General features: G+C 49.8%; 1 protein-coding gene across 8 annotated transcripts in view; it reads right to left on the bottom strand.

Annotated features, from left to right (window-relative positions):
- Positions 1-24,335, bottom strand: part of KCNIP1 (potassium voltage-gated channel interacting protein 1) — a 406,169-nt gene that overhangs the window by 148,963 nt on the left and 232,871 nt on the right. The window lies entirely within an intron of this gene.

Raw genomic sequence — 24,335 nt, forward strand, 5'->3', positions numbered from 1 at the left:
TCCCCCTGGGCCGCGGCACTAGAGAGGGCTAGTCAGGCTCCGCTGCACCCCTGCCCCACCCGCCCCACGTGGCATGACTGAGTACACTCCCTAAGTTACTCCAGTTGACTTTGTGTCACTGGCAACCAAGAGAATCCTGATGGATAGAACCCCAGGGAATTCCTCGAATATCAGACCTACCCGTCACTCCACCGTCCCCGTTTCAGTGAGTGGCGCCACCTGTTGGTCACGTCAGACACCTGCAAGGCTCCCACTGCCCCTCACACCCACGGTGGATCAGCCTCCATGCCCAACGGACTTGACTTCCTACCTCCTGAACTTGGCCCTTTCCCTCTGCCTTAGTCCCGGCCTCATCATCTCTTGTCCTTATCAGTCTTCCTTCCTAGTTTCTCAGTTGACTTCTGCACCCCCAGTGTCTTTCCTTCTAACTTCTTCTTCTCCCCCAGTTCACTCTCCGGTAGTAAGTGAAACAAGAGGGATTTCCACAAACCCCAGATTTCATGCTCTGTCCCCATATGAATAACACCTAGGTCTGTGTGCCAAAGTCCAGACAATTCTGCCTGGCATTAAAGGCTCTGCCCAGCCTGGGCTCCACTTACCCTACACCCCAGCAGGAGCTCCCCTCTGCCCCTGACCACGTGCTGTGCGCTCTCACCCTCCCCCCCTGCTCATGCTGGTCCTTTGCGGAGACAACCTCTATCCTTCCCTGCTTGGCTAACTGGTCCCCTCCATGAGCCCTGCCCTCACATGCCCCCAGCCGTGTCATCTGTCCTCCCCGGGGCTCTTTGCCCAGACCCCTTAAACCCTCTATAGCATGTCCAGGACCCTCTGCTTGTCTGTTTCTGTGGAGTCTGTCTCATCCATCATTGTGTGCCTGGCTCCCAGCACAGGGCCTGCCACATAGTAGGGGCTCATGAAGGAGTCAGTAAATAGGTGAATAAAAAATGATCAGTGAGCCTGAGCTCAAGGCTCTTGACTCACAGGCGAGAAAAGCGGAAGCTTTTCCTTCCCCTCCTCCTTCCCTGCGAAGGTGTGATCCGGACCACTGCGGCTCCTCTCTGCACCAATTTGGCTCAGCTGAACCTCCAGCGACACTTTGAATTCCTGTAAATTACTTCCCTGCTATGACTTGTAAGCTGGGTTGCCAAGCAACGAGAGGGGATTTGGTCCTTATCAAAGGGCCTCATCCGCACATTTTGCACTCAGAAGGTGTCCTAGTTCACATCGGGGCGGGCAGAACCCCACTCTTTCAACCCCTCTGCTCTGCTGGGCACCCCAGCAACAATCTCATCCTTGGCCCTAAAAGGAGCTGGCCACATCGGGGGGCCCTGAGACAGTCTCTTTCTGAGCTGTGATGCTGACTGGCTCACTCCGGGGGTCAGGAGAGGAGAGAGTGCTCATGAGCTGTGAGCTGGCCCATACCCAGAGACCACACTCTCGGAAATCAGGAAGCTTGGGGTTTGCAACCCGTAACTGGCACTTAGCCACACGCCCTTGGGAGTGCACTTCTCTGTGCAGGGTCTGGTTTGCTCACCTGGTCAGTGTAGGTAGAAAGACCACTCGCCAGGGCCGGGGTGGATTAGATGCGATGATATGAATCCCTCTGTGACACCTGGCACCGAGCCCTGGCACGTGAACGGCCGTGAGGCCTGTCACCACCCTGGACAGTGGAGACGCCAGCACTGGGCTGTCAGGCCTTGAGCGAGAGCCCCTACTTGGCCTATTGAGTCACCAGAGGGAAACAAAAGGAATCTGAGTTACACTGTGGCCGTTTGGGCAAGTCCTTCACCTGCCCTAGATGTCACGGCCCACAGGACAGAGGAGTGGATGCCTGCCTCATCTACAAGTTCCTGCGGCCTGGGAGCAGAGGGGGAGGTGGTGAGCGGCGGAGAGGTGTGGGCCCAGAGGGAAAGCCGCTTCTGTGGACTAGATGGGGGCCAGGGTGCAGAGTCCCCCAGCAAGTATTTGTTGATGACTGGTCTTAAAAGCAAAGCGAATCCATGCTTTGTGCAGGAACTAGTCTTAACCTTTCAGAGTCCTGCAAATTAAAGACATCAGAGGAAGGTTTGAATGTGGTGCAGGGTGGGGCCCTTGGGCTTCCAGGGTCTCCGAATCAGACACAGAAGGAGCTGCTTGCCTCGCCCAAGTGGGGAGAAGCCAGGGTAAAATCCTTTGAAGCTGACCTCAGCTTGGTCCCTCTGGTACCATCCCCATCTCAGGGGCAGCTCTGTCTGGTTTGCGTATGGTCTGTAGCCCCCATACAGGGTGGAAACAGATTAGGTATCTACTAGAACAGGTGAGAGGTGTAATGAATGCAATCTCTTTTTCTACTTTCTCCACTACTAATGCATTTATTGCCTGTGCCCTTACCTGCCCTCAGATTTCATTCCATTTCCTTCTTCCATCTTGCACACCTTACCATGTGTCCCATTGGCATTAAAAACTGAAAGAAGCCCTGAACAGCTAACCTGCCTCATCCTAGAGAGGGGATGAAGCCAGAGCCCAGGATTTTCAGGGCGTAACTAAAGCCAGGCTGAAGTTTCAAGGGATGCTCTAGTCTGGCTCCCAGGAAAGACTCCACCTTCTGCCTCCATCTCTTGCTCCGTCTCTGGGGATGGCTGGCAGCTGATGGTGGTTCTGATCCATTGCTCCCATAATTACCTCCAAATGTTATTTTCTTGAAGCCATATTCTCCTCCACACCGCTGTGACTCCCAGCCGTCCCCACCACGTGCCCTATTAGTTTCAAATCTGGAGCTGGTGTATTTAAAGGGCACTGCAGCCCAGCTCACAGCCCTGGTATATGAACTGGGACAGGGCTGCCCTGGAGAGAGAAGGGAGGAATGGAAGCTCACTGAATACCTACGAGGTGTCTTGAACCTGCCAATGGCAGGTATGCTCTTTGCAATGACCCGGGGGGTTGGTACTGCATTTATATTCCTTGCTTTAAAGACTGAGGAAACTGAGGTTCCAAGAGGGGGTGCAACTTGCCCAAGGCCACGCAGGCAGTCCATGCCAGAACGTGGGCTCACACCACGGCTGTCTGTTCCCAAGCCTGTGCTCCATTCCCTGCCCACACCTCCCACATTCTGTTCAGAAATGCCACAGGTGATCCAGGGTCACCTCTTGGGAAAAGTGCATGTGTAAAGTTAAAAGTCCTGGGGGCCAGAGGCCCTTTCTCACCCAGGAAGCTCTGATCCCTCTCTCTGTCCCCACAGAGCCTGGAGCTGGGAGTCTGAACCCAGGCTCACTCTGGGCTGGCCTCACTTCAGCTTTCCTGGTGAAATTTCATGTCACTAAAGACAGAGGTATGCACCCATGGCCGAGTTCCTGGCAGGCTTCATTCAGTGAACATGCACTTACTTCTTTATTTGGACAGTAAGTAGGGAAAGACGACTGACTGCTTGCTGTGTACCAGCCACCATGCTCAGCATTAGGATTCACAACAGTCTTCTGATTTAAACCCCAATGTTCAACCCATTTTCTAGATGGGCACACAGACTCAAGGAAGCTGGCTGACTTGCCTAAGGTCACAGAGATGGTAAGTGGTAGAGCTGGGACTCAAAACTAAGCCTAATTCCAGCCCAGTTCTGAAGTAGTATTTCCAGACATTAACTGGCCATCTTCTAGCTGCCAGGCACGGTGTTACTCAGTTTGTAAGAGCTCTCTCGTTGAATCAGCACAGTGGCAACGGATTATCTGTTATTAAATTGAATAGGGAAACTGAGACTCCAGGCATCTAACTGATTTGCCCAGGGTTGTGCAGCTAAAGAGTGCTGGAATGGAGATTTGAATCAAATCCTTTTGATTCCACAGCTTAAACTCTAATCATTTGCTGTCCTACCCCTGCGTGCCTGCTGAATACAGGGCATGAAGCTAGGGTTTTGGGAGGCAGCCATCAATGAGACACGCTTCAGGGGTGGATGACAAGGAGGTCCTCAGTCGCGCTGCAGTGTGAGAAGGGTGGTCTGAGATGACTGTCTGGGGAGGGGAAATGCCGATGTCAAATTTTTAGAGGCGACATTTGCTAGAGGAAAGAGGACTGAGCTGGCTCATTTGAGACTGTCTGGGAAGGAAGGAGGTGGGGAACATGGTGGCTCTGGGTGCACGGGAGCCAAAGACGGCTTCCAAGAGTAGAGGAAGCTTAGTCTGGATCTTAAAGGACAAGCAGGATTTGCGTGGGGAAAAAAATGAGGAAGGGAATTCCAGGCAGAGGAAATAGCCTGAGCTAAGGCCCAGATGCAAAATACAGCATGATTTTCTCAGGGAAATGCAGGTCATTTCATGTGGCACTGACCAAGAAAGAGTTCCAGGTGGTGAAGCTGGAGAGGCAGGCCAAGGCCAGGCTGAGCAAAGTATGAGGTGGCAAGCAGCAGTGCAATCCTGTGGTCAATCACTCTATGACAAAGGAGGCAAGGATACACAACGGAGAAAAGATAATCTTTAGAATAAGTGGTGCTGAGAAAACTGGACAGCTATATGTGTAAGATTGAAATTAGGACATTTCCTCACACCATATAAAAAAATAAACTCAAAATGGATTAAAGGCCTAAATGGAAGGAGCTTTACGGTTTCAGGGCAGAATTTCATTCTTTTTTAAGGCTGAATAATATTATACTCCCTTGTATGTGTATAGCGCATCTCCTTTACCTACTCACCTACTGATGGACACTTAGCTTGCTCCCATGTTAGTCCTCATTTACGTCCCTCATTTCAGTCAGTGTGAAGGAAGGAGAAAGGGAGGAGGGCATTCAGGTGAGACTTACACGCTCGGCCTTGGGTTCTGCGCTTTCTTCTCCTCCTCCCACTCACTGTGCTAGCTTCTCCCTCTGCTCCCAGGCCCAGCACGTGTTTATGTGACCCCACAGTCCCGAGCATCACAGAATCCTAGGGTGGGAAGGCACCTTTGATTCCTCCTGACCAGAAATATTCTACTTGATTACTTCCAATGATGGGGGACTCACGATACAAGATGAAGGACAAGTTGGGCAGTGGTAGGACCTTACTCGCCCTGATCTCATTTGAGATGTGAGAAAACTAAGCAGGTGCCACCATTAGATTGGACACAGTGTTCCTGGGGGACAAAAGGGCCTTCTTAGCTGTTTTTGGGTCAGAGGTCACAGTCAAAGATGAATGCATTGTTCGTTACAATGACTTCGTTCGCCAGTGTAATCATAATAGCCTTTATTGAGCACTGGCTGTATGTCTGGTATTGTCCACTAGCTCATTTTATTTTATTTAATATTTATTGATGGGCTTCCCTGGTAGCTCAGACAGTAAAGAATTCACCTGCAATGTGGGAGACCTGGGTTTGATCCCTGGGTTGGGAAGATCCCCTGGAGAAGGGCATGGCAACCCACTCCAGTATTCTTGACCGGAGAATCCCCAGGGACAGAGGCGCCTGATGGGCTATTTATTTATTTGTCTGTGCTGGGTCTTAGTTGTGGTATGTGAACCCTTAGTTGTGGCACATGGGATTTAGCTCCCTGACCAGGGATCAAACCCAGGCCCCCTGCATCTGGGGGTGTGGAGCCTTAGCCACTGGGCCACCAGGGAAGTCCTTGTACTAGCACGTTTTAATTGCTGCTTCCATGTTTACCTATAGACAGATGCCAAATTTTTAGAGGCAACATTTGCTAGAGGAAAGAGGACTGAGTTGGCTCTGTCTGGCTCCTGTTCCAGTGCTTCTTCCAGCCTGGGTTGGAAGGGTTCTGGCTGAGGCAGTGTTAGTGGGCCTGGACTCCAGGGCAGCCTGTAGGTCCAGGCAGGCTGATGGGATCTAGAAACAGACCTACAGGATTTTACTTGTGGTCTGGGGCCTCAGCCTCTGCCCTCTCTTCCCTCCCACCCTCCCACCCACACACACACAAGGGACATTGTGTACCAGGCAGGGGTACAGGAGGCAGCACTTCAGATGTGGTTCGGGGACTCTCTGCATCCTCAACATCCCGTTTCCGCTTTGGCCTCCGGGATGGCAGGAAGCCGCTTTGCCTCTGGGCCTCAGCTGACTTCGGACCCCTGGTCCCAGACAGAGCAGGACAGTGCCCTGTTCCTGCACAGGGTCCTGCAGAAGTGTGAAAGGACCCCCACGGACACCTCCCAAGCCTCCCCTCTGCACAAGACCCATATCTCCTCTTCTATCACCCTGGAGCCTCTGAAGTACGGGTATCCTTGGTAACGGGCGGGGCTTGGGCAGGCGCCAGGCGGGAGCTCCGCCCCGCTCTGAGTGTGTGCAGCTGTAGGCAGACAAGCTCTCCTGATCCCAGGATGCAACTGTTCCTACACGGTTCCTAAAGCTGAAATAACGCCTCTGCTTTCCACTTGTAAAATCTCAAGTGTGTCCATCCATCTCTCTTGCTCCTGCGATTCTTATAAAACCCTGTGAGAGAGGCCAAGTAGGTATTACTGTCTCCACTTTACGGGTAAGTATTACTGTCCTTATTTTACAGATTAAAAAGTGAAGCTTGGAGAAGCAAAGTGATTTGCTGCCCAAGAGTTGGAGCAAGAAATCAGGGACTTCCCTGGTGGTCCGGTGGTTAAGAATCCACCTTGCAATGCAGGGGATGCAGGTTCGATCTCTGGTCTGGGAACCAAGATTCCATATACCGTGGAGCAAGCCCGCATGTCAAGCTACTGAAGTCTGTGCGCTGGAGCCCGTGTGTCACAACTGCAGCCCTATGCCACAACTCGAGAGCATATGCAGCACCAAAAGTTCTCACGTGACGAAGCAAAAGATCCTGGATGCCATAGCTAAGACCGACGCAGCCAAATAAATAAATATTAAAAAAAAATCAAAGTCAGCCCACCTGAGTCCTGGTTCTCTGCTTCTTCTATGCATTGTTTCCATGGGTTTGCATCTATACACACAGGGCCAGGTAACTTGTCTGGGATCACCTAGCTAGAAGATGGTAGCGACAGAATTGAAGCCCAGAGACCACGGCCGGGTGCCCAGTGCAGGACGTGTGGAATCCAGTGACCCTTCTCTGTCCCTTTCGGGCTGGTTTCCTCCTCACCTGCAGGCCCCTGCTGTCTGGGCTCCCGCAGGCAATCTACGGGGCAGAGCGCGGGGTGGTAATTCCGTCCTTCTCCCGGCTTCCCTGGCCGCCAGAGAGGCAGGTGGCTTCTCCTCATCTCCCATTTAAAGGGCGTCAAGCTTGCAGAAGGCAGATGAATGAGCTCTTCAGCCAGGGAAGATTTTGTTGCTAAAATACACGGTCTGATTACGAGTGATTGAGGGGCTGGAGAGGGAGATGCTCGTTGGCTGTGATTTGTTCTGGTTTGAAGTAGCTCTAAACAAGTCACCAGGAGGCAGGATCCGGCCCTGCAGGGTTCAGCATCGCAGGCCTTTGGCAGTGACACATTCCCTGTGGACGCCAGGGCCATTTCTGACAATCCTGGACAGGTTTTTCAAACAGTTTTTGAAATCAGATTCGGTACATTTATCTTGTCTCCTTTCCATCTGGCATGAAAGATTCCCCCCCCTTTTTTTTTTCTTTCTCGCTCCCTTTTCTTTCTTCCTTTTATACATATATGTCTTATTTTATTACTTTTTGTCCTCTCCAGCATCAGAAGTGACCTTCAAATGAAGGGAAGGCGGCTTGGGAAACTGAAACCAGCTTGCTGCAGATAATGATGTTGTTGGTGGCCCGAGCTTCGTGGTGGCACCGCCTCCGTGTCTGTCTGACAAGGAGAATCTGCTTGAGGGAATTCATCCTGTCAAGATTGAAGGCAGGGATTTGGGCCAGTGATTCATGACCCTTTGATGGGCCCATGAACACATTCATCTTCCAGATTTATCTCATTTCCGAAATCCATGATCGTCCATTCTGGCAGGAGGTGGTGATGGGCGGGGGACAAGCCTCTCTGCAAACAAAGATGAAGGGGGACCCAGGCGGCTCCTCCACATGCTGGGAAACATGGCTCAGGGAAGAGGTTTCAATAGACAGTCTGCAAGATGACTGACTCAGCCCTGCAAGAAGGCTGGACGGCTTCTCCCTCGTGGAGAGGATGACAAAGTCAGACTCCCATCTGTCACTTATGCCTTGGTTTGAGTCATGGGATTGCTGCAGCTGCAGGCGACTGTCCTGTTCCTGTCCCTTAAACCGGACTGAGCCAGCCACCCACCAGTTATGGACTCCCCGGGTTTTTCGGGGATGATGGCCCCAACCAACCCCAACAGGCAGAATGGCTGGCAGTGAGGAGCACAGATGCTTGAGCCAGGTCAGCTGGGTTCAAATCCTGGCTTTTCCATTTTGGTGGCAGCTGCATGAAAAGTGAGCATGTTACTTAAATTCTCTGTGCCTCAGTTTCCCCACAAAACTCACTTATAGCCTGACTGTGTGACTGAAAGGAGTGAATATACACTAAATGTTGAGCCTGGTACACAGCGAGTGCTCGGTGTTGGCTAACACCACACAGTCTCCCTTGCTTTGCCTTCCAGCTTCCCAGATGCTCTGTCCTTGATTCTGATGTCTGCTTCCAGTCCCATTGGTTGGGGAACCCCCTGGGCAATCCCCTTTGGCTTCCAGCATCTTCACTTCCTGTGGGGTTTCTCAGGTGGCTTAGTTGTAAAGAATCTAGCTGCCAATGTAGCAGACTCGGGAGACGTGGGTTCAATCCCTGAGTCAGGAAGATTCCCTGGAGAAGGAAATGGCAACTCACTCCAGTATTCTTGCTTGGAGAATCCCATGGACAGAGGAGCCTGGCGGGCTACAGTCCACAGGGTCACAAAGAGTCGGACAGGACTGAGCGGCTAAGCACGCAAGCAACTATCTTCATTTTGGCCTTAGTCACAGCTCCAGCTCTGGGCGCCAGAGTCCCACCGCTAATCAGGCCCCAAACGGGAGTGGGGTTCAGGCAGGATGAGAGCTTTGGAACTGTATCTAACGCTTGCAGAGCTGAGACCCAGAGAAAGGAAGGCACTTGCCGGGGGCGTTCACCAGACTCCCGGAGCCGGTGCCCCTGGTCCAAGTCCAGTCCTCTCCCCATGGTCCCTCGACCTTCTGAATGCTGTTTTCTTATGGATGCCATCTCTCCTTTTGCTGACTGTGCCTCAGGCTGGGGTCCCGGCTCCTAGACAGCGCTCTGGAACACGCCTCTGAGTCTCTCAAGTGACTCTCAAATGTAGAGTCCCTCAGTGTTTGATCCAAGAGGCAGCTGCACAGTTACAGGCTCTCCATGTGGCAGTCATGGCCTCAGCGCCAGTGCGGAGGGTAGATGTGGTGCAGGGGTGTCGGCATTTGCAGAAAAATGTGTTGTTTTTTTTTAAACAAATGGACAGATGAGCTTGCCTGTGTGGGGTGGGGGCTGGGGGATTCTAATCTTCTAGAACAAGTTGTTTGACTTTTTCCTGAGTATAAAAGGATAAACGAACCCTTTGTATGTGCTTCTTTTCTCTGTTTTCAAAGCCATGTTCTCAAAACCTTGGTGTTTCAGAAACAACTTCTGCATCTTAATGCTGGAGGAAGCCAGCATTAAGTTCACTTGGCCTGTGCACATGGGCGGCCCTGCTGCGCAGGCAAGTATGGAAGCAGCTTGGGTGAAGCCCAGCACTCTCCCCTCCATGGCCCCATTTCTCCCATACATGCCTTCCTTAAGGCGACGGGACAGCACTGCCTGTCAACTGCATTGTCTACATCCGTGGTGCAAACTAGCACAGTGTAAGGGGATGATGGACCAGTTGTAAAGAGCCTGGCTCTCTGGAGTCAGAGCCTTGAGTTCAGGTCCAACCACCTGCTAAACAGTGTGATCTCGGCAACATTATCCTTCCTCTCTAGGTCTCAGCCTCCCCTTCTGTAAAGTGGAATCAAAGATTTCTCCTGCAGAGTTCTCAGGAAGATGGAATGAGCTAACACAGAGGCTAGTCCCACCTCTCCCCCTCTGACTCGTACAGTTTAGAACCTGAGGACTCTGGCCCATCACAGGATGGGCCCCACAGAGTGAGTCCTGGAGACGAGTAAGGGCTCAGCCCTGAGGGGCCCAAAGGGGAGGGATGAGCCCCTTTCCTCCACCATCTGAGGATTTCCACCAGAGCCCTTCCAGGAAAAGTGCTACAGCATCCCTTGCTCAGTTGAGCTCAACCTTACCCTTTGGGGAGGGCTCATCTTCTGAAATGCCTCAGTATAGAGCCTGGGGACCTGGGTCGAATGCAGGGCTTCTCTGGCCAGCGACACATGCTGTGAGCTATTTTCATGGATTCCCTCACTGGTGACACAAAGCACGGTCCTCTCAGACACAGCTCCCTGACCCAAGGGCTGTCCTCAGAGGCCGTCCTTCAGAGCAGACACACAGCTGGGTTGCACCACTGCCTCCCCTTTGCCTGTAGGTGGATGCGGTGCCGAGGCGTCAGCATTTGCAGAGAAATGTGCTTTCTCTTTTAACAAATGGAGAAGGAAATGGCAACTCACTCCAGTATGCTTGCCTGGGAAATTCCATGGATGGGGAGCCTGGGGAGCTACAGTCCGTGGGGTCGCAAAGAGTGGACATGACTGAGCGGCTGAGCAGACATGCCAGTATCTTCATTTTGGCCTACGCTTCATCCCCTGCCCCTCCCTCCACTCCTCACCCTTCCAATCCCCAGCCACATCCAAAGGCATCTCCCAACACCGATGAATACCTGTCACTCAGGTCTCTTGAAAGAAGCCAGGACTGGAGAGCTGCTGGGAAGGATGCTGGTGGACTTGGCCTGGGGAGCTTGTCTGAAGATGAGCTGAGCTAGTTGGGCTGACTTGCTGCTCCACCCCATCCAGTCGTGCACACAGCAGTTCAGACTATACGGCCGAGTGGTACGTGCTACACCCTTCGTGGGAAAGCCAATGGGAACAACAGCTAATACCACGTGTGGCCCTTGCGCTACTGCCTTTCACAACTCACGGAGATGTTACAATTGTTATTTACAATGTATTAGTATAGAGAAGGAACCTGGAGTTAGAGGCAGCAACACCTGGCCCATGGAGGGAGAGGCTGCCCTTGAAGCCTGGCTTTCTGACTACAGAGTACTGTGCTCTTAGTCATGAAACTACACCCCTCTCTGGGCGGGGAAAACCCAAATGCCATCTCTTTGTGAAGCCAGGCAAGGGTTTATTCCCCAAGGTGTCCAGCATCCAGTGGCTGGCACTGTGCAATCTATGTAACCCCAGTGGATGGGATTTATTAGGAAACAGAGGAACATATGCAGAGCTCCTCCCATATGCTTTGCATGTGCTGAGTCCTGTTAAGTATTCAGAGATCCTGGCCCTGCCCATCTCTAGCTTGTCATGCAGGAGAAGTCGCCCTTCAGGAGCCTTGAACCCTTCATCTGTAAAATGAGAAGGCCCACAGACAAGGTCCAATGACTTCTTGCTGAGCAAGAGTTCTATCTGACTCAGTCTCTTAAGGGTAACCTGGTACTCTGTTATACAACAGAGGTCTGGAAAGGTTCATTGACTTTTCTAAGAGCACACCCCGCTGAAGCTACAGCCTCTCTTTCTTACAGTAATGAATGGGGAGGGAGGCCCCCCGACACGTGTTCCCAAGCTCCAGCCCTCTGTGAGGGCCACCCCGTGTGGTGACGGCTCCTCCATCTCCCTCTACTTTGGAAAACTGACTGAGCGCAATGGGCAGAGGAGCCCCCAGTGGGGGGTGATATCTCTCTGTTTAATGAGGGACTGTGGGAGGGTGGAAACCACCCCCGATTTATCTTTGTTGCCTAAATACCTCTTAAATTCTCCCTTGAATACTTCTAATTCAGCAGAATGTGAACAATTATAGTGGGAAGCTGTTCATAGGTAGAAGGGGGCTGATGGAATTATTTATCAAAGTGACATTTTAATTATAGTGAAGAATGAGTTTGTTGTCACCGGGATGGAAGACGGTGGTTCCAGGCCTCCACACACCCCTCTAGAGTAAATTAAAAATGCTCGCCTCTTCGTGATAACTCCATTAGGTGCTGGAGATGCAGGGAGCAAATGGCAGGTTCCTTCCAGCATTCATTTCTGGGAGCTGGTAAGATGTGAGGGGTTCTGTTTCATGCTGGGAAGTGGGTGATCTCTGGGGTGCATGGGGTCTGCGGACAGAAGCCAGATGGATTCAGAAGAGTCTCCTGCTCTCAGGGGCCTTTCCTCCTTCCCGCTTCATTGTGGACCAACCCACTTGTCCACACTACCTTGGTGTCCCACTCTCTTCTAAAACAAGAGAGATCTGCAGAGTAAATTCCAACCATGCAGAAGTGTATACAGCCAAGGTTAAGCCACTTAAAGTAAATGAGCCAATTTCCTTAACCTCCCTAACTCCTGGCTCCCCCTCTCCCCATGAGGCATCCAGCGTGTACGGACTCTCCTGAATCGGTCCTGAGATAATCTACACATACACAAGCACATCTGTAGTCTGAGCTGGCTTCAGTTCTCTTCTGAGTTATTGCTGGGCTGTTTTACCTCCCCAACCAGGAGGAAAGCAGGGATTGTGTTCTGGGTCTCTCTGGTATTCGCCAACACCCCGGTAGCACGGCAGTGTTGTTAGTTTCTACCACTGAGTCAGCACCTGAGACACAGCAGGTACTGTGCTTAGCACTTGGCAGAAGTATTAATTCTGATCTTCCAACTGGCCACCGAGGGTCAGGTCTCCATCCCCATTTTGGAGATAAACTTAGATTTGCAGCTACTAAGTCATGCCTTCCAAGTCATGCCATGCAGAACTTTAGGGTGGAGCACAGGACCTGCATCTACTTGTTCAGTATTTAGTAGATTCTTACCTGTGCCCACCATGATGTCAAAGACAATTAAGAGACAGTCTCTGATCTCCAGGCACGTACATCATACACGTGGTTGGGACAGGGAGGAGGGCAGATAAGCCAACACACTATTAATGATGTAATGATAGTTGGCTTCACAGAATGTGCTTAGTGTTTGAAAAGAGGAAGATGGATGCTTAAATATAAGCCTTGTCACCTTCTAGGTCATACGTGACCTTAGATAAGTCACCTCGTCTTTTTCGGGGCTTAGTTTGCTTAAAAGTATAATGGGCATAATGATATCCAGTTCACTGGGCTATTATAAGCATTGGGGACTATATTCATAAAGAACTGAAGGAAGCTGAATAGACAGTTCTCCAAAAAAGATACACAAATGGCCAATAAGCACATGAAAAGGTGCTCAACATCACTAATCATTGTGTGCATGCTCAGTTGCTTCAGTCGTGCCTGACTCTTTGTGACCCCATGGGCTGTAGTCCACCAGGCTCCTCTGTCCATGGGTTTCTCCAGGCAAGAATAGTGGAGTGGGTAGCCATGCCCTCCTCCAGGGGATCTTCTGACCCAGGGATGGAACCTGCATCTCCTGCGCCTTCTGCATTGCAGGCAGATTCTTTACTGCTGGGCCACCAGGGAAGTCCTCACTAATTATCAGGGGAATGCAAAGTCAAAATCACAATGAGATACTACCTCACACCCATCAGGATTCTATTCTCAAAAAAACATTAACTAGTGTTGGTGAGGATGTGGTTAAATAGGAACTCTCATGCACCACTGTTGGGAACTTTAAATAGTACAGCTGCTATGGAAAACAGTATGACAATTTCTAAAAAAAATTAAAAATAGAATTATATGCTCCAGCAATTCTTACTTATGGGTATATACCCCAAAAATTTGAAAGTAGGGACTTCAATGGATATTTGTACACCCATGTTAAAAGCAGCATTACTCACAATACCCAATAGGAAGAGGCTACCCAGTGCCCATTGAAGGTGAATGAATAAACAAAATGTGCTATATACATTCAATGGAATATTAATCAGCCTGAAAAAATTAGGAAATTTTGATGCATACTGTACCATAGATGAACCTGGGAGACATTATGTTGAGTGAATAAACCAGTTACAAAAATATAAATACTGTACGATTCCACTTACGTGAGGTCCTTAGAGCAGTGGAACTTACAGAGATGGAGAGTAGAACGGTGGTTTCCTGGGGCTGGGGGAGGGGGGAATTGGGAGTTAGTGTTTAATGGGTTTAGTTTCACAAGATGAAACTGTTCTGGAGATGGCGGGTGGTGATGATTGTACAACAACGTCAGTGTACTTAGTGGTACTGAACTGTAGCCTTAAAAATGATTAAGATGGTAAATTTCATAAGGCCATTTGCAGCAACATGGATGGACCTAGAGAGTGTCATATTGAGTGAAGTAAGTCAGGCAGAGAAGGAGAAATATTGTATGATATCCCTTATATGTGGAATCTAAAACCAGGAGGAAGGGATAGTTAGGGAGTTTGGGAAGGTCATGTATGTACTGCTATATTCAAAATGGATAACCAATAAGAACCTGCTGTGGAACTCATGGAACTCTGCCAGCTTCAATGGGAGGGGTTTGCAGGAGAATGAATACCTGTAAATGCATGGCTGAGTCCCTTTGCTGGTCACCTGGAACTACCACAACATTGTTAATGGCTGTACCCCAATACGAAATAACAAGTCTAAAGTCTGGGGAAAGAAAGGAATGAAAAAAAAAGAGATGGCGAATTTCAAGTGATATATATTCTATCACAACTTAAGAAAAAGAATTGAGTGAACTCAACAAGTGTTAATTTTCTCTCTTCTTTTCTTTCTCTTTTTCTTAAACAAATGAAGTGTCCACCACAGTCCTGGTTCTGGGAACAAGGCTCCTGCCTCCCTGTGGCTCCGACTTTAATGAGAAGAAGGACAGATAGGCAGGAAATGGTCACTCCCTGTGATACGTGCTTTGCTGGAGGCCAACCGAGGGCGTGGGGAGCACGAAGTGCGCCTGGGATGTATGTGTGTGTGTGGGGGGGTGTGTGTGTGCACACCCTCACACACCTCAGGTCGCCTTGGACCGGTGCAGGGTCAGAGAATGCTGTGTGTGGGGGTGGGTGGGGACGTGTGCACACCCTCACACACCTCAGGTCGCCTTGGACTGGTGCAGGGTCAGAGAATGCTGTGGGGGGGGTTGGTGGGGGCGTGTGCACACATACCCCGCTCAGGTCGCCTTGGAACGGTGCAGGGTCAGAGAATGCTGCCTGAGGGTGATACCGCAGCACACGCTCTGCGAAAGTGCTGGTCAGACTGACAAAGCCCAGAAGAGCCCCTCCTGCCCACGCTGGCTTCCCCTTCCAGACCCACCCCAGACAGAGCTCTCAGGCCAGTCCCACCTCCCTCTCCCCACCTGGCAGCATTAGGAAGAGGACTTTGAAAACACAGAAGAGGGAGGAGCTGCGGATGGAAGGAGCTGCATAGAGCAGAAGATCCAAAGCACTGCCCACTTTGCTCTGAGCTGCACTGGTGAGAACGTACCATCTTAAGCCACTGAAGCTCTGGGGCTGTTTGTTACAGCATTTGTACGGTCCGTTACAAGCCAGCAAGGGAGTCAATTATTTAAAATAGACACAATCTTAAGAGTGGTCACGATAATCGTAAATCCAGCCCCGTCAGGCTGGTGATGAGCTGGGTGTGCAGGCAATTTGGAGTGAGACTGGAGCCTTCCCTGCCCCTCCCATCACCCTCAAATCCAGTGTCCCCCAACACTAATCATCATCAAACCGTAAGCCAGAGCCCAACTGCTAAGCCTTGGGAGTTGGATGAGAACATTTCAGCCACTGTCAGCCATCCCTTCACTGGGGATCTCAGCTCTGATTGGACTTGCTTTCCCATGCTCCTTCGGCCTGCTTCCTCAGCCTTAAGTTTAATCTGGAGGACGAGGCTTTTCCTCGGAGGAGTTGTGTCTGGCAGCTAATCGTCATGGCTGATGAGGGCCTGGGAGAGAGTGACTTCAGTCAAAATCAGGATCAAGGTGCTCTGGGCTGACAGCTCCCCTGGTCTCTCCGAGGCTGTCCCAGGGAAGGTCAAGGTTTCCAATTGCCTCCTACCCACACTCAAGGTCATCCCTACTTGCTCCAACTTGCCAAACTTGCATCCCACAATATGAATGCCAGCACTCACCAATTCTAGTGCATGTACTCCACGCCAGGTCCTCTGCCCAGGATTTACACGTCAACTCCTCTAATCCCCATGCCGTTCCTGGGAGCTTCCACATCCCTGACCCTTTGCTGCCGAGGAGGAAAGGGACACTCAGAGGTGAAGCCACCACTCAGAGCCAAGTGTCTCGGCAGCAGCGGAGCTGAGATGTGAGCCCTCGACTGTCTGACTGCAGAACCTACTGCTCTGGGCCAGGCCTCAGGACTTACCTAGAAGGTCAGTGGGCTCCCAGGCCATCTCAGCCCACAAAAAAGAGCAATTTAAGTACAGTCATCAAGCACCTCTCTCTCTTCTCTGTGTTCCCATGCCACCTCCTCTGAGGGGCCTTCCATGGACTCCTGTCTGGAACAGACAACCCCCGACCCTCCTCAGCCACTTTCCACCCCTTACCCTCACTGTCTAAATCTCCTTCAGAGCATTTATATAGTATTTCTGAGCTTATATATTTATTTGTATATTAAGTGTCTCTTCCACATTAGAATGTCAGCTCCATGAGGGCGGGATGTTGTTTGTTCCCCTACTATACTCCTTGCAGTCCAAGGGATTCTCAAGAGTCTTCTCCAACACCACGGTTCAAAAGCATCAATTCTTCGGTGCTCAGCTTTCTTCACAGTCTAACTCTCACATCCATACATGACTACTGGAAAAACCATAGCCTTGACTAGATGGACCTTTGTTAACAAAGTAATGTCTCTGCTTTTTAATATGCTGTCTAGGTTGGTCATAACTTTCCTTCCAAGGAGTAAGCGTCTTTTAATTTCATGGCTGCAATCACCATCTACAGTGATTTTGGAGCCCAGAAAAATAAAGTCAGCCACTATTTCCACTGTTTCCCCATCTATTTGCAATGAAGTGATGGGACTGGATGCCATGATCTTAGTTTTCTGAATGTTGAGCTTTAAGCCAACTTTTTCACTCTCCTCTTTCACTTTCATCAAGAGGCTCTTTAGTTCTTCTTCACTTTCTGACATAGGGTGGTGTCATCTGCATATCTGCGGTTATTGATATTTCTCCCAGCAATCTTGATTCCAGCTTGTGCTTCTTCCAGCCCAGCATTTCTCATGATGTACTCTGCATATAAGTTAAATAAGCAGGGTGACAATATACAGCCTTGATGTACTCCTTTTCCTATTTGGAACCAGTCTGTTGTTCCATGTTCAGTTCTAACTGTTGCTTACTGACCTGCATACAGATTTCTCAAGGGGCAGGTCAGGTGGTCTGGTATTCCCATCTCTTGAAGAATTTTCCACAGTTTGTTGTGATCCACACAGTCAAAGGCTTCGGCATAGTCAATAAAGCAGAAATAGATGTTTTTCTGGAACTCTCTTTGTTTTTTCAATGATCCAGCGGATGTTGGCAATTTGATCTCTGGTTCCTCTGCCTTTTCTAAAACCAGCTTGAACATCTGGAAGTTCATGGTTCACGTATTGCTGAAGCCTGGCTTGGAGAGTTTTGAGCATTACTTTACTAGCGTGTGAGATGAATGCAATTGTGCGGTAGTTTGAGCATTCTTTGGCATTGCCTTTCTTTGGGAAGACTACTGGACTAGATTGCCATGCCCTCCTCCAGGGCATCATCCTGACCCAGGATGGAACCCATGTCTCTTAGGTCTACTGCACTGGAAGGCAAGTTCTTTACCACTAGTGCCACCGGGAAAGCTCAGAAATGTACTCAGAGAATATCTGATCTGACTGTCTCACTTTCCAAGGGGGAGATCTGAGGCCGAGAGAGGATGGGATTTGTCCAAGGTCACCAGCGAGCTGAGAGCCTGGCAACCCACTCCAAGAACACTCCAGTACTCTTTCCTGGAGAACTCCATGGACAGAGGAGCCTGGTAGGCTACAGTCCATGGGGTCACAAAGAGTTCGACACAACTGAAGCGACCTAGCACAGTACATATCAGTGAGTTAGAGGATGAACTGGAACGTAAACCCAACGGTGGAAGAAGGTGTGACTCTGCTGCCTGCGGGATGCTGATGTTGGCTCACACACTCTGCCATCTTCCTCCCACCCCCACGCCCTGCTGGGGGTGCATCCTGAGGCTCTGACACTAGCTCCCCAGCAAGGCCTTGACAGGGACTGAATTCACGACATCTCACCAGCCTGTCAGCCCCGGAGCTGCCCATCCTCCTCCTCGCTCAGAGATGTTCAGCTCTACTGGCGGCCCTTCCTGCCCGTTACCTGTGAGCATATCAGCCCCCACCTCTCATCCCTGAGGCAGAGATGGTCCTGTTGTCACTGGAGCAACAGTGCATCTGGCAGCATTTGGAACTCAGCTCACAGTGGCATAGTGAATGGAGGAAAACAGAGCTGAAGGCATCTATGGAGAGTATTCCTCCGGGGCAGACGGGGCCATTGGCAGAGTGGCCCGTGATGGATGTCCACATGGAACCCCCTTGCAGGGCCACCTTCACTCCGCTGTCGAGCAGGGCTGTCTCCCAGGCTGACCATGCTTCAGGTCGCTCTCCATCCTAAACCCTGGCCTCCCAAGCCCTACCCTGTCTTGAAGAGGCTGGTATTGCCACATCTTTCCGACGGTACTGCTCAAGCACACGGCCTTGACCTTTCAGTTAGGGAGGCTGGAGAGCATAGTGGTGGACAGCACAGATGTCAAATGAACCTGCTTTCAGGTTCCAGGTTTCCTGCTCACTGCTGGGCAAGCTGGTCAATGTCCCTGAGTCTCCTGCGCCCTTGGGGAAGAATTAGTTCCTGTCCCATGGCATGGTCATATGAATTAAATATGGTCATGCGTTTAAGTGTTTGGCAGGGTTCCTAGTTCATAGTAGGTGTTTAATAAACAATTGCAATGATAATAATAATAGCAATAATAATAGTTACTTCTTTATAACCTTTGCAGCGCCTTTGCATATATTAGGTGCTGTAGTAAGGTGCTGGGATTAAGATGCTGCTGATGATAATGAGGATTGGGTGGAGGGAGGGAGTAGGTGAGAATGTAAAAGCCCTTTTACATGGGCTTTAGAAGTCACAGGGCAGCAGTTTGTCACAATAGAAATTGGGTGAACATTGCAGCCAGACAGCTGTGCTTGAATTTATTACCCATCTATGTGCCGGGGGAAGTTACTTCATCTCTCTTGGTCGGGCTTCCGTCCCTCATCTTCTAAAGGACTGTTGGTAGGGGTAAATGATGCCATGCTTCTAAAGGGCTTAGCCCAGTACCTGGCCGAGTAAGCATTCAATTTCTAGTAGGCATTGTCTTTATTCTTGTAAGTACATTTCTTATTTTCCCACCCCCTGGAGCAGCACTCTCCCTTGAAAGCAGGTTTTGTACGGTGTTGTACATGGTCCCCGAGGGCGGGGACAGAACATTTATCCAACAGCTATTCATGGAGCAGCGTCTGTGTGCCTCCAAGTAAGGCGAGCTCTGGCCACAAGGTGGGAAAGAGAACAGAGAGAATCTTTGCCTTCGTGGAGTCTACAATCACAGTGGAGAAGACGGATGAATGACAAGTTTGTAATTACAAATGGACGCTCTGAAGGAAATCAGCAAGTTGCATGATACAGAATAATGTAGGATGGCTGAGGGCTATTAGTTTCCTATCACTGCTGTAACAAATTATTACAATTTTAGTATCTTAAAACAACACACATTTATTATTTTACAGTTCTGAGGTCTGGAATCAGAAATGAGCTTAAAGGGGCTGAAATCAAGGTGCTGCAGGGCTGTGTTCCTTCTGGAGGCTCTGGGGGAGAAGACATTTGCTCGCTTTTTCCATCACTTGATGCAGCCTGCATGCCTCGTCTCATGGCTCCTCCCTCTGCCTTCGAAGGGCATCACTCCAGCCTCTCTTTGCCATCACACTGCCATTCTCTGACGCTCATTCTCTTGCCTCTGTTAAGGACCACTTTGAGTACACTGGGTCCACCTGGATAATTCCAGGAAATCTCCCCATCTCAGAATCCTTAATTTAATCACATTGCAAGGTGCCTTTGAACATGTAAGGTGACATATTCATAGGTTCCAGGAATTAGGATGACATCCTTAGGGGACACTGCTCAGCCGAGCACAGGGGGAATCGACTGTATGTCTGTCCTTCTCTGGACATCACCAAGCTGAGCACATAGCAGAGACCATGAGTGAATGAATGAGCTAGTGAATGAATGAATGAACGGGTGAATGAATGAGCCCATAGAGAGGGAGAGAGACAAGGCCAGCCTGTTGCAAGCAGTCCAGACTTGAAAGGAGCTCGCATGGGTTTCCCTGAGAACCTGCTGCTTGGCTCATAGATGTGCGCTCTGGCATCAAGGGTAAAACTTGCTAGCGAGTTAAACCTTTCTGGTTCGTAATGTGTGAAACTCAGTGCCCTGAAGCTGAAATTCAGGGAGGGTCCTAAGAAACCAGCCGTGTACTGAGCTCCCATGCAGGTGCTTCATCTAGTTCACAGTCCTTTGTTTCAACAGCCACTGTCGTCTCCATTTCTGAGACGAGGGACTGAGGCACAGAGAGGTGCAGTCACCCACCCGAGGCCACACAGCTAGTGCGTGGGGTCCACTCAGACTTGATCCACCGAGACTTAACGCCAGCTGCCAGGCTGCGGGGGCACTGCTTGTGTCCAACCCACACATTTAACAAACCCACTCCTGGAGCCACCCAGCATTCTCCTCAAGGGGACTTCCTATTTCCTGGCTGGATTCTATGTGTGATTTGTAGTCTTACAAGATTTTAAAAAACAAGTATCAGCTTGTGATTGTGCTTGTCACTTGTACCTGTGGCCATGCTCTGTACTGTTTTATTAGATGGTGTCAGGAGGGAGGCAGCCTCAGAGTAGGACCAAGGGACACACACATACACACAGACACACACAGACACACCCTCCTCCGAAAACCCTTCAGCTCCCTGAATGAAGCTATTCCCCACGGCTCCCCTCGGGAAGGAAATACAAGAGGTTGCCAAGAGAGCTCGGTAGCTTTGCAGAGCCAATCACTCCCTGTTTCATGTCCATATCTAGGCTGCTTCCTGTGACTCAGTCTGACTACAAATGGCCACAGGTCAGGGGCCAAGGTCAGCCAAGAGAGGGATGTATAGAACAGAGGCTCAGTACCCAGGCCTGGGAGTTAGACAGCTGAGAGCTCTTCACCTGCTTCTATATCTTGCTAATGGCTTTGGGCTTATGTTTCCTCACTTGATATAATGGGCATAATAATGGTGTCTACCTCCTTGACAAAAATGAGATAATACTTTCCTATCAGCATTAGTACAGTTCCTAAAACATAAAAGTTACTGAATAAGTGGTATTTGTTATTACTTAATTTAATTAGGTATTCAGAGTCTCAAATTAATCAGTTTACATATTTACTGAGCCCCTGCTCTGTGCCAGGCACTGTTGAGTGCTAGGAGTACAGTAGTTCAGTTCAGTTCAGTCGCTCAGTCATGTCTGACTCTTTGCGACCCCATGAACTGCAGCACGTCTGGCCTCCCTGTCCATCACCAACTCCCGGAGTTTACTCAAACTCATGTCCATTGAGTCGGTGATGCCATCCAACCATCTCATCCTCTGTCATCCCCTTCTCCTGCCACCTTCAATCTTTCCCAGCATCAGGGTCTTTTCAAATGAGTCAGCTCTTCGCATCAGGTGGCCAAAGTATTGGAGTTTCAGCTTCAGCATCAGTCCTTCCAGTGAATATTCAGGACTGATTTCCTTTAGGATGGACTGGTTGGATCTCCTTGCAGTCCAAGGGACTCAGATATGCAGATGACATCACCCTTATGTCAGAAAGTGAAGAAGAACTAAAGAGCCTCTTGATGAAAGGGAAAGAGGAGAGTGAAAAAGTTGGCTTAAAGCTCAACATTCAGAAAACTAAGATCATGGCATCTGGTTCCATCATTTCATGGCAAATAGATTGGGAAACAGTGGCTGACTTTATTTTATTTGAGCTCCAAAATCACTGCAGATGGTGATTGCAGCCATGAAATTAAAAGACACTTACTCCTTGGAAGGAAAGTTATGACCAACCTAGACAACATATTAAAAAGCAGAGACATTACTTTGTCAACAAAGATCCGTCTAGTCAAGGCTATGGTGTTTCCAATAGTCATGTATGGATGTGAGAGTTGGACTATAAAGAAAGCTGAGCACCGAAGAATTGATGCTTTTGAACCGTGGTGTTGGAGAAGATTCTTGAGAATCCCTTGGAATTGACTCACAAAGAGTCAGAGACGACTGAAGTGACTTAATACACACACACAAGGACCCTCCGACTTGTAAAAGTTTATGGCTTGAGTAGGCCACAGGCATATTGTTATGAAAGCTAGCTTTGAACTCCAGATTTTATTTTAGAAAATGATTTCTGCTTCTGGATTTACTACTTATTAGCCATGTGACCTTAGACAAATTACTTTGCCTTTCTGAATCAGTTTTCTCACCTGTAAACTATCGATACTAGTAGTACCTACTTCCTTGGGCTGCTGAGGGTTCAAGGGGATGATGCCTGCCTGTGAAGGGATGACCCTGTGCTGGACACTGAGGGCACTCGGTGAATGGGGGCCGCCGTGAGGACAGTCAGACAGCCACAGGCTGCTCTGTTCCAGGCTCTCACTTTCTTGTCTTTGGGAGGAGCCTGCAGAGGAAAACGCGGAGCGAGGGAGAGAAAGCACCTGGATCTCTCTATTACCACTGATTGGAGCCAAAAATAAAACTGAAATTCAGCTAGAGAGAAGGAGCCTGTGAGTCACAGGGAAAAGAGCCCTCCACCAGCCGCCGAGTCCTGGGAGTTATCCCTCCACTTCTTCCTGTCCTTGTCACCATGACCTTCCTCTCCCTGGGCTGGGCACCTCTCCACACCTCACACAGATGACGGAGCTCTCCAAGTTAGCCCTTCAGCCTCCACTGCTCACTGCCAGGTCCTGGTGTTAAGTGCGGCTTTTCCTCCATGATTCCCCTGAGCTCAAACCTTCCACAACTCACAAGTTTCTGCATCTGGCATGCTGAGCTTTTCCAAGTTCAAGTTCCAACTCCCCCGCCATTCTTATCTCTAATGGTCCAGCCTGGCCTCCCAAGACCACTGTGAATTGACTGTGCACAGCCTCTCTCACTTTCTGCATCCAGTCCCTTCTCTAAACATGGCGTTAATGAAGTAATTCATGCATTCGTTATTTTATCTAGCCAACAGATGAGAACAGAATTTCTAAGTAGCACGGAGTCCAGGGAGCTGGCTTGGCACTGGCAGCCCATGAGTGGCTGCTGCCCAGTCCAGTGCCCGTGACAGACATTACTAGTGGATCACAGCATTTTTCTACTCACTGAGTTCAGACACAGCCTCAACATTCTCAAAGCAATTTCTCAGGCAGCCTCTACTTATCACCTGAGCTGGTACAATTCAGATTTCATCTTCAGGTAATATGGTCAGACAGATTGTCTGCATCCCAGTGCCACCATTTACCCTGGGTGATCCTAGACAAGGCAAATGTCCGTTCTGATCTTCCATATCCTTAACACTAAATGGCACTCATTTTGACCTCACAGGGCTACTGGAGGATTTGAACTCATGAATACCACGAAATAGCATTTTCAGGTGTTTTCATTGCTTTTCCTCCATTTGCTTAACAGCATTCACTGCTGGGGTGGGGGTACAACTGGAAAGGTAAGAAAGATTTTCAGTTTATGAAGCCTCAGGTGCCTGAGCCCGGAAGATAATTTTATGCCCCAAACAGAACATTTTGAAGAACGAAGGAAGAGGCAGGCTCTTCTGCCCTCCAGTTCAATAGGCTCCTCTAAACCAGCGCAAGGAGGGTAGTGAAGAAGATGACTAAGATGCTGGCGGTCATTGAGAAGGATGGGGAGGAGAAAGAACCTCTAAATCAGTCTGCACTGAAGAATGAAATGGAAAAAGAGGCTGGGCACAGGGGTTTCTGCATACAGCCTGGCACAGGAGCAGCAGAGGTTCTAGGAAGATGGACAAAGACAGCCTCCCAACGTGCCCATGCCCTGGCAAAGTGCCCATAGAAATGGACAGTTCTCTAGTGTTGTCTGGAGGTGCCTGGGGGTGTGGCTGGGCAGACCTGACGAGCCTGCCTTTGGAGCGAGATGGGGAGGAGGCAACGGTGACTGCCCAGGACTGGATGGGAATGAGGAAGTCTGTGCGTTCATTGAATGAAGTAGATAAAGACAATCGAGTTGGGTGTCCTGAACCCCCAGTGATGCACCCACCCGGAAGAAGCTCTCCCATCCCTGCTCCCAGCTCCCACCCCAAACTTAGATGCAGCTGTTGGAAAAGAAGCTGAGAGAGAAACTGAAAAGACTGAGGTTAAGGTCCTGCTACCCAAAGGGCTAGGGACTCAAAATCGGTGTGAAATTCAGTGATAGGAAAACACATTTACACTTTTTCCTCCTCCAAATTTGAAGGCTGCTATTTACTCACCA

Source organism: Giraffa tippelskirchi, chromosome 8, assembly GCF_054371585.1.
Source record: "Giraffa tippelskirchi isolate mGirTip1 chromosome 8, T2T-mGirTip1v1.2.pri, whole genome shotgun sequence".
In the NCBI taxonomy this organism is placed as follows: domain Eukaryota; kingdom Metazoa; phylum Chordata; class Mammalia; order Artiodactyla; family Giraffidae; genus Giraffa; species Giraffa tippelskirchi.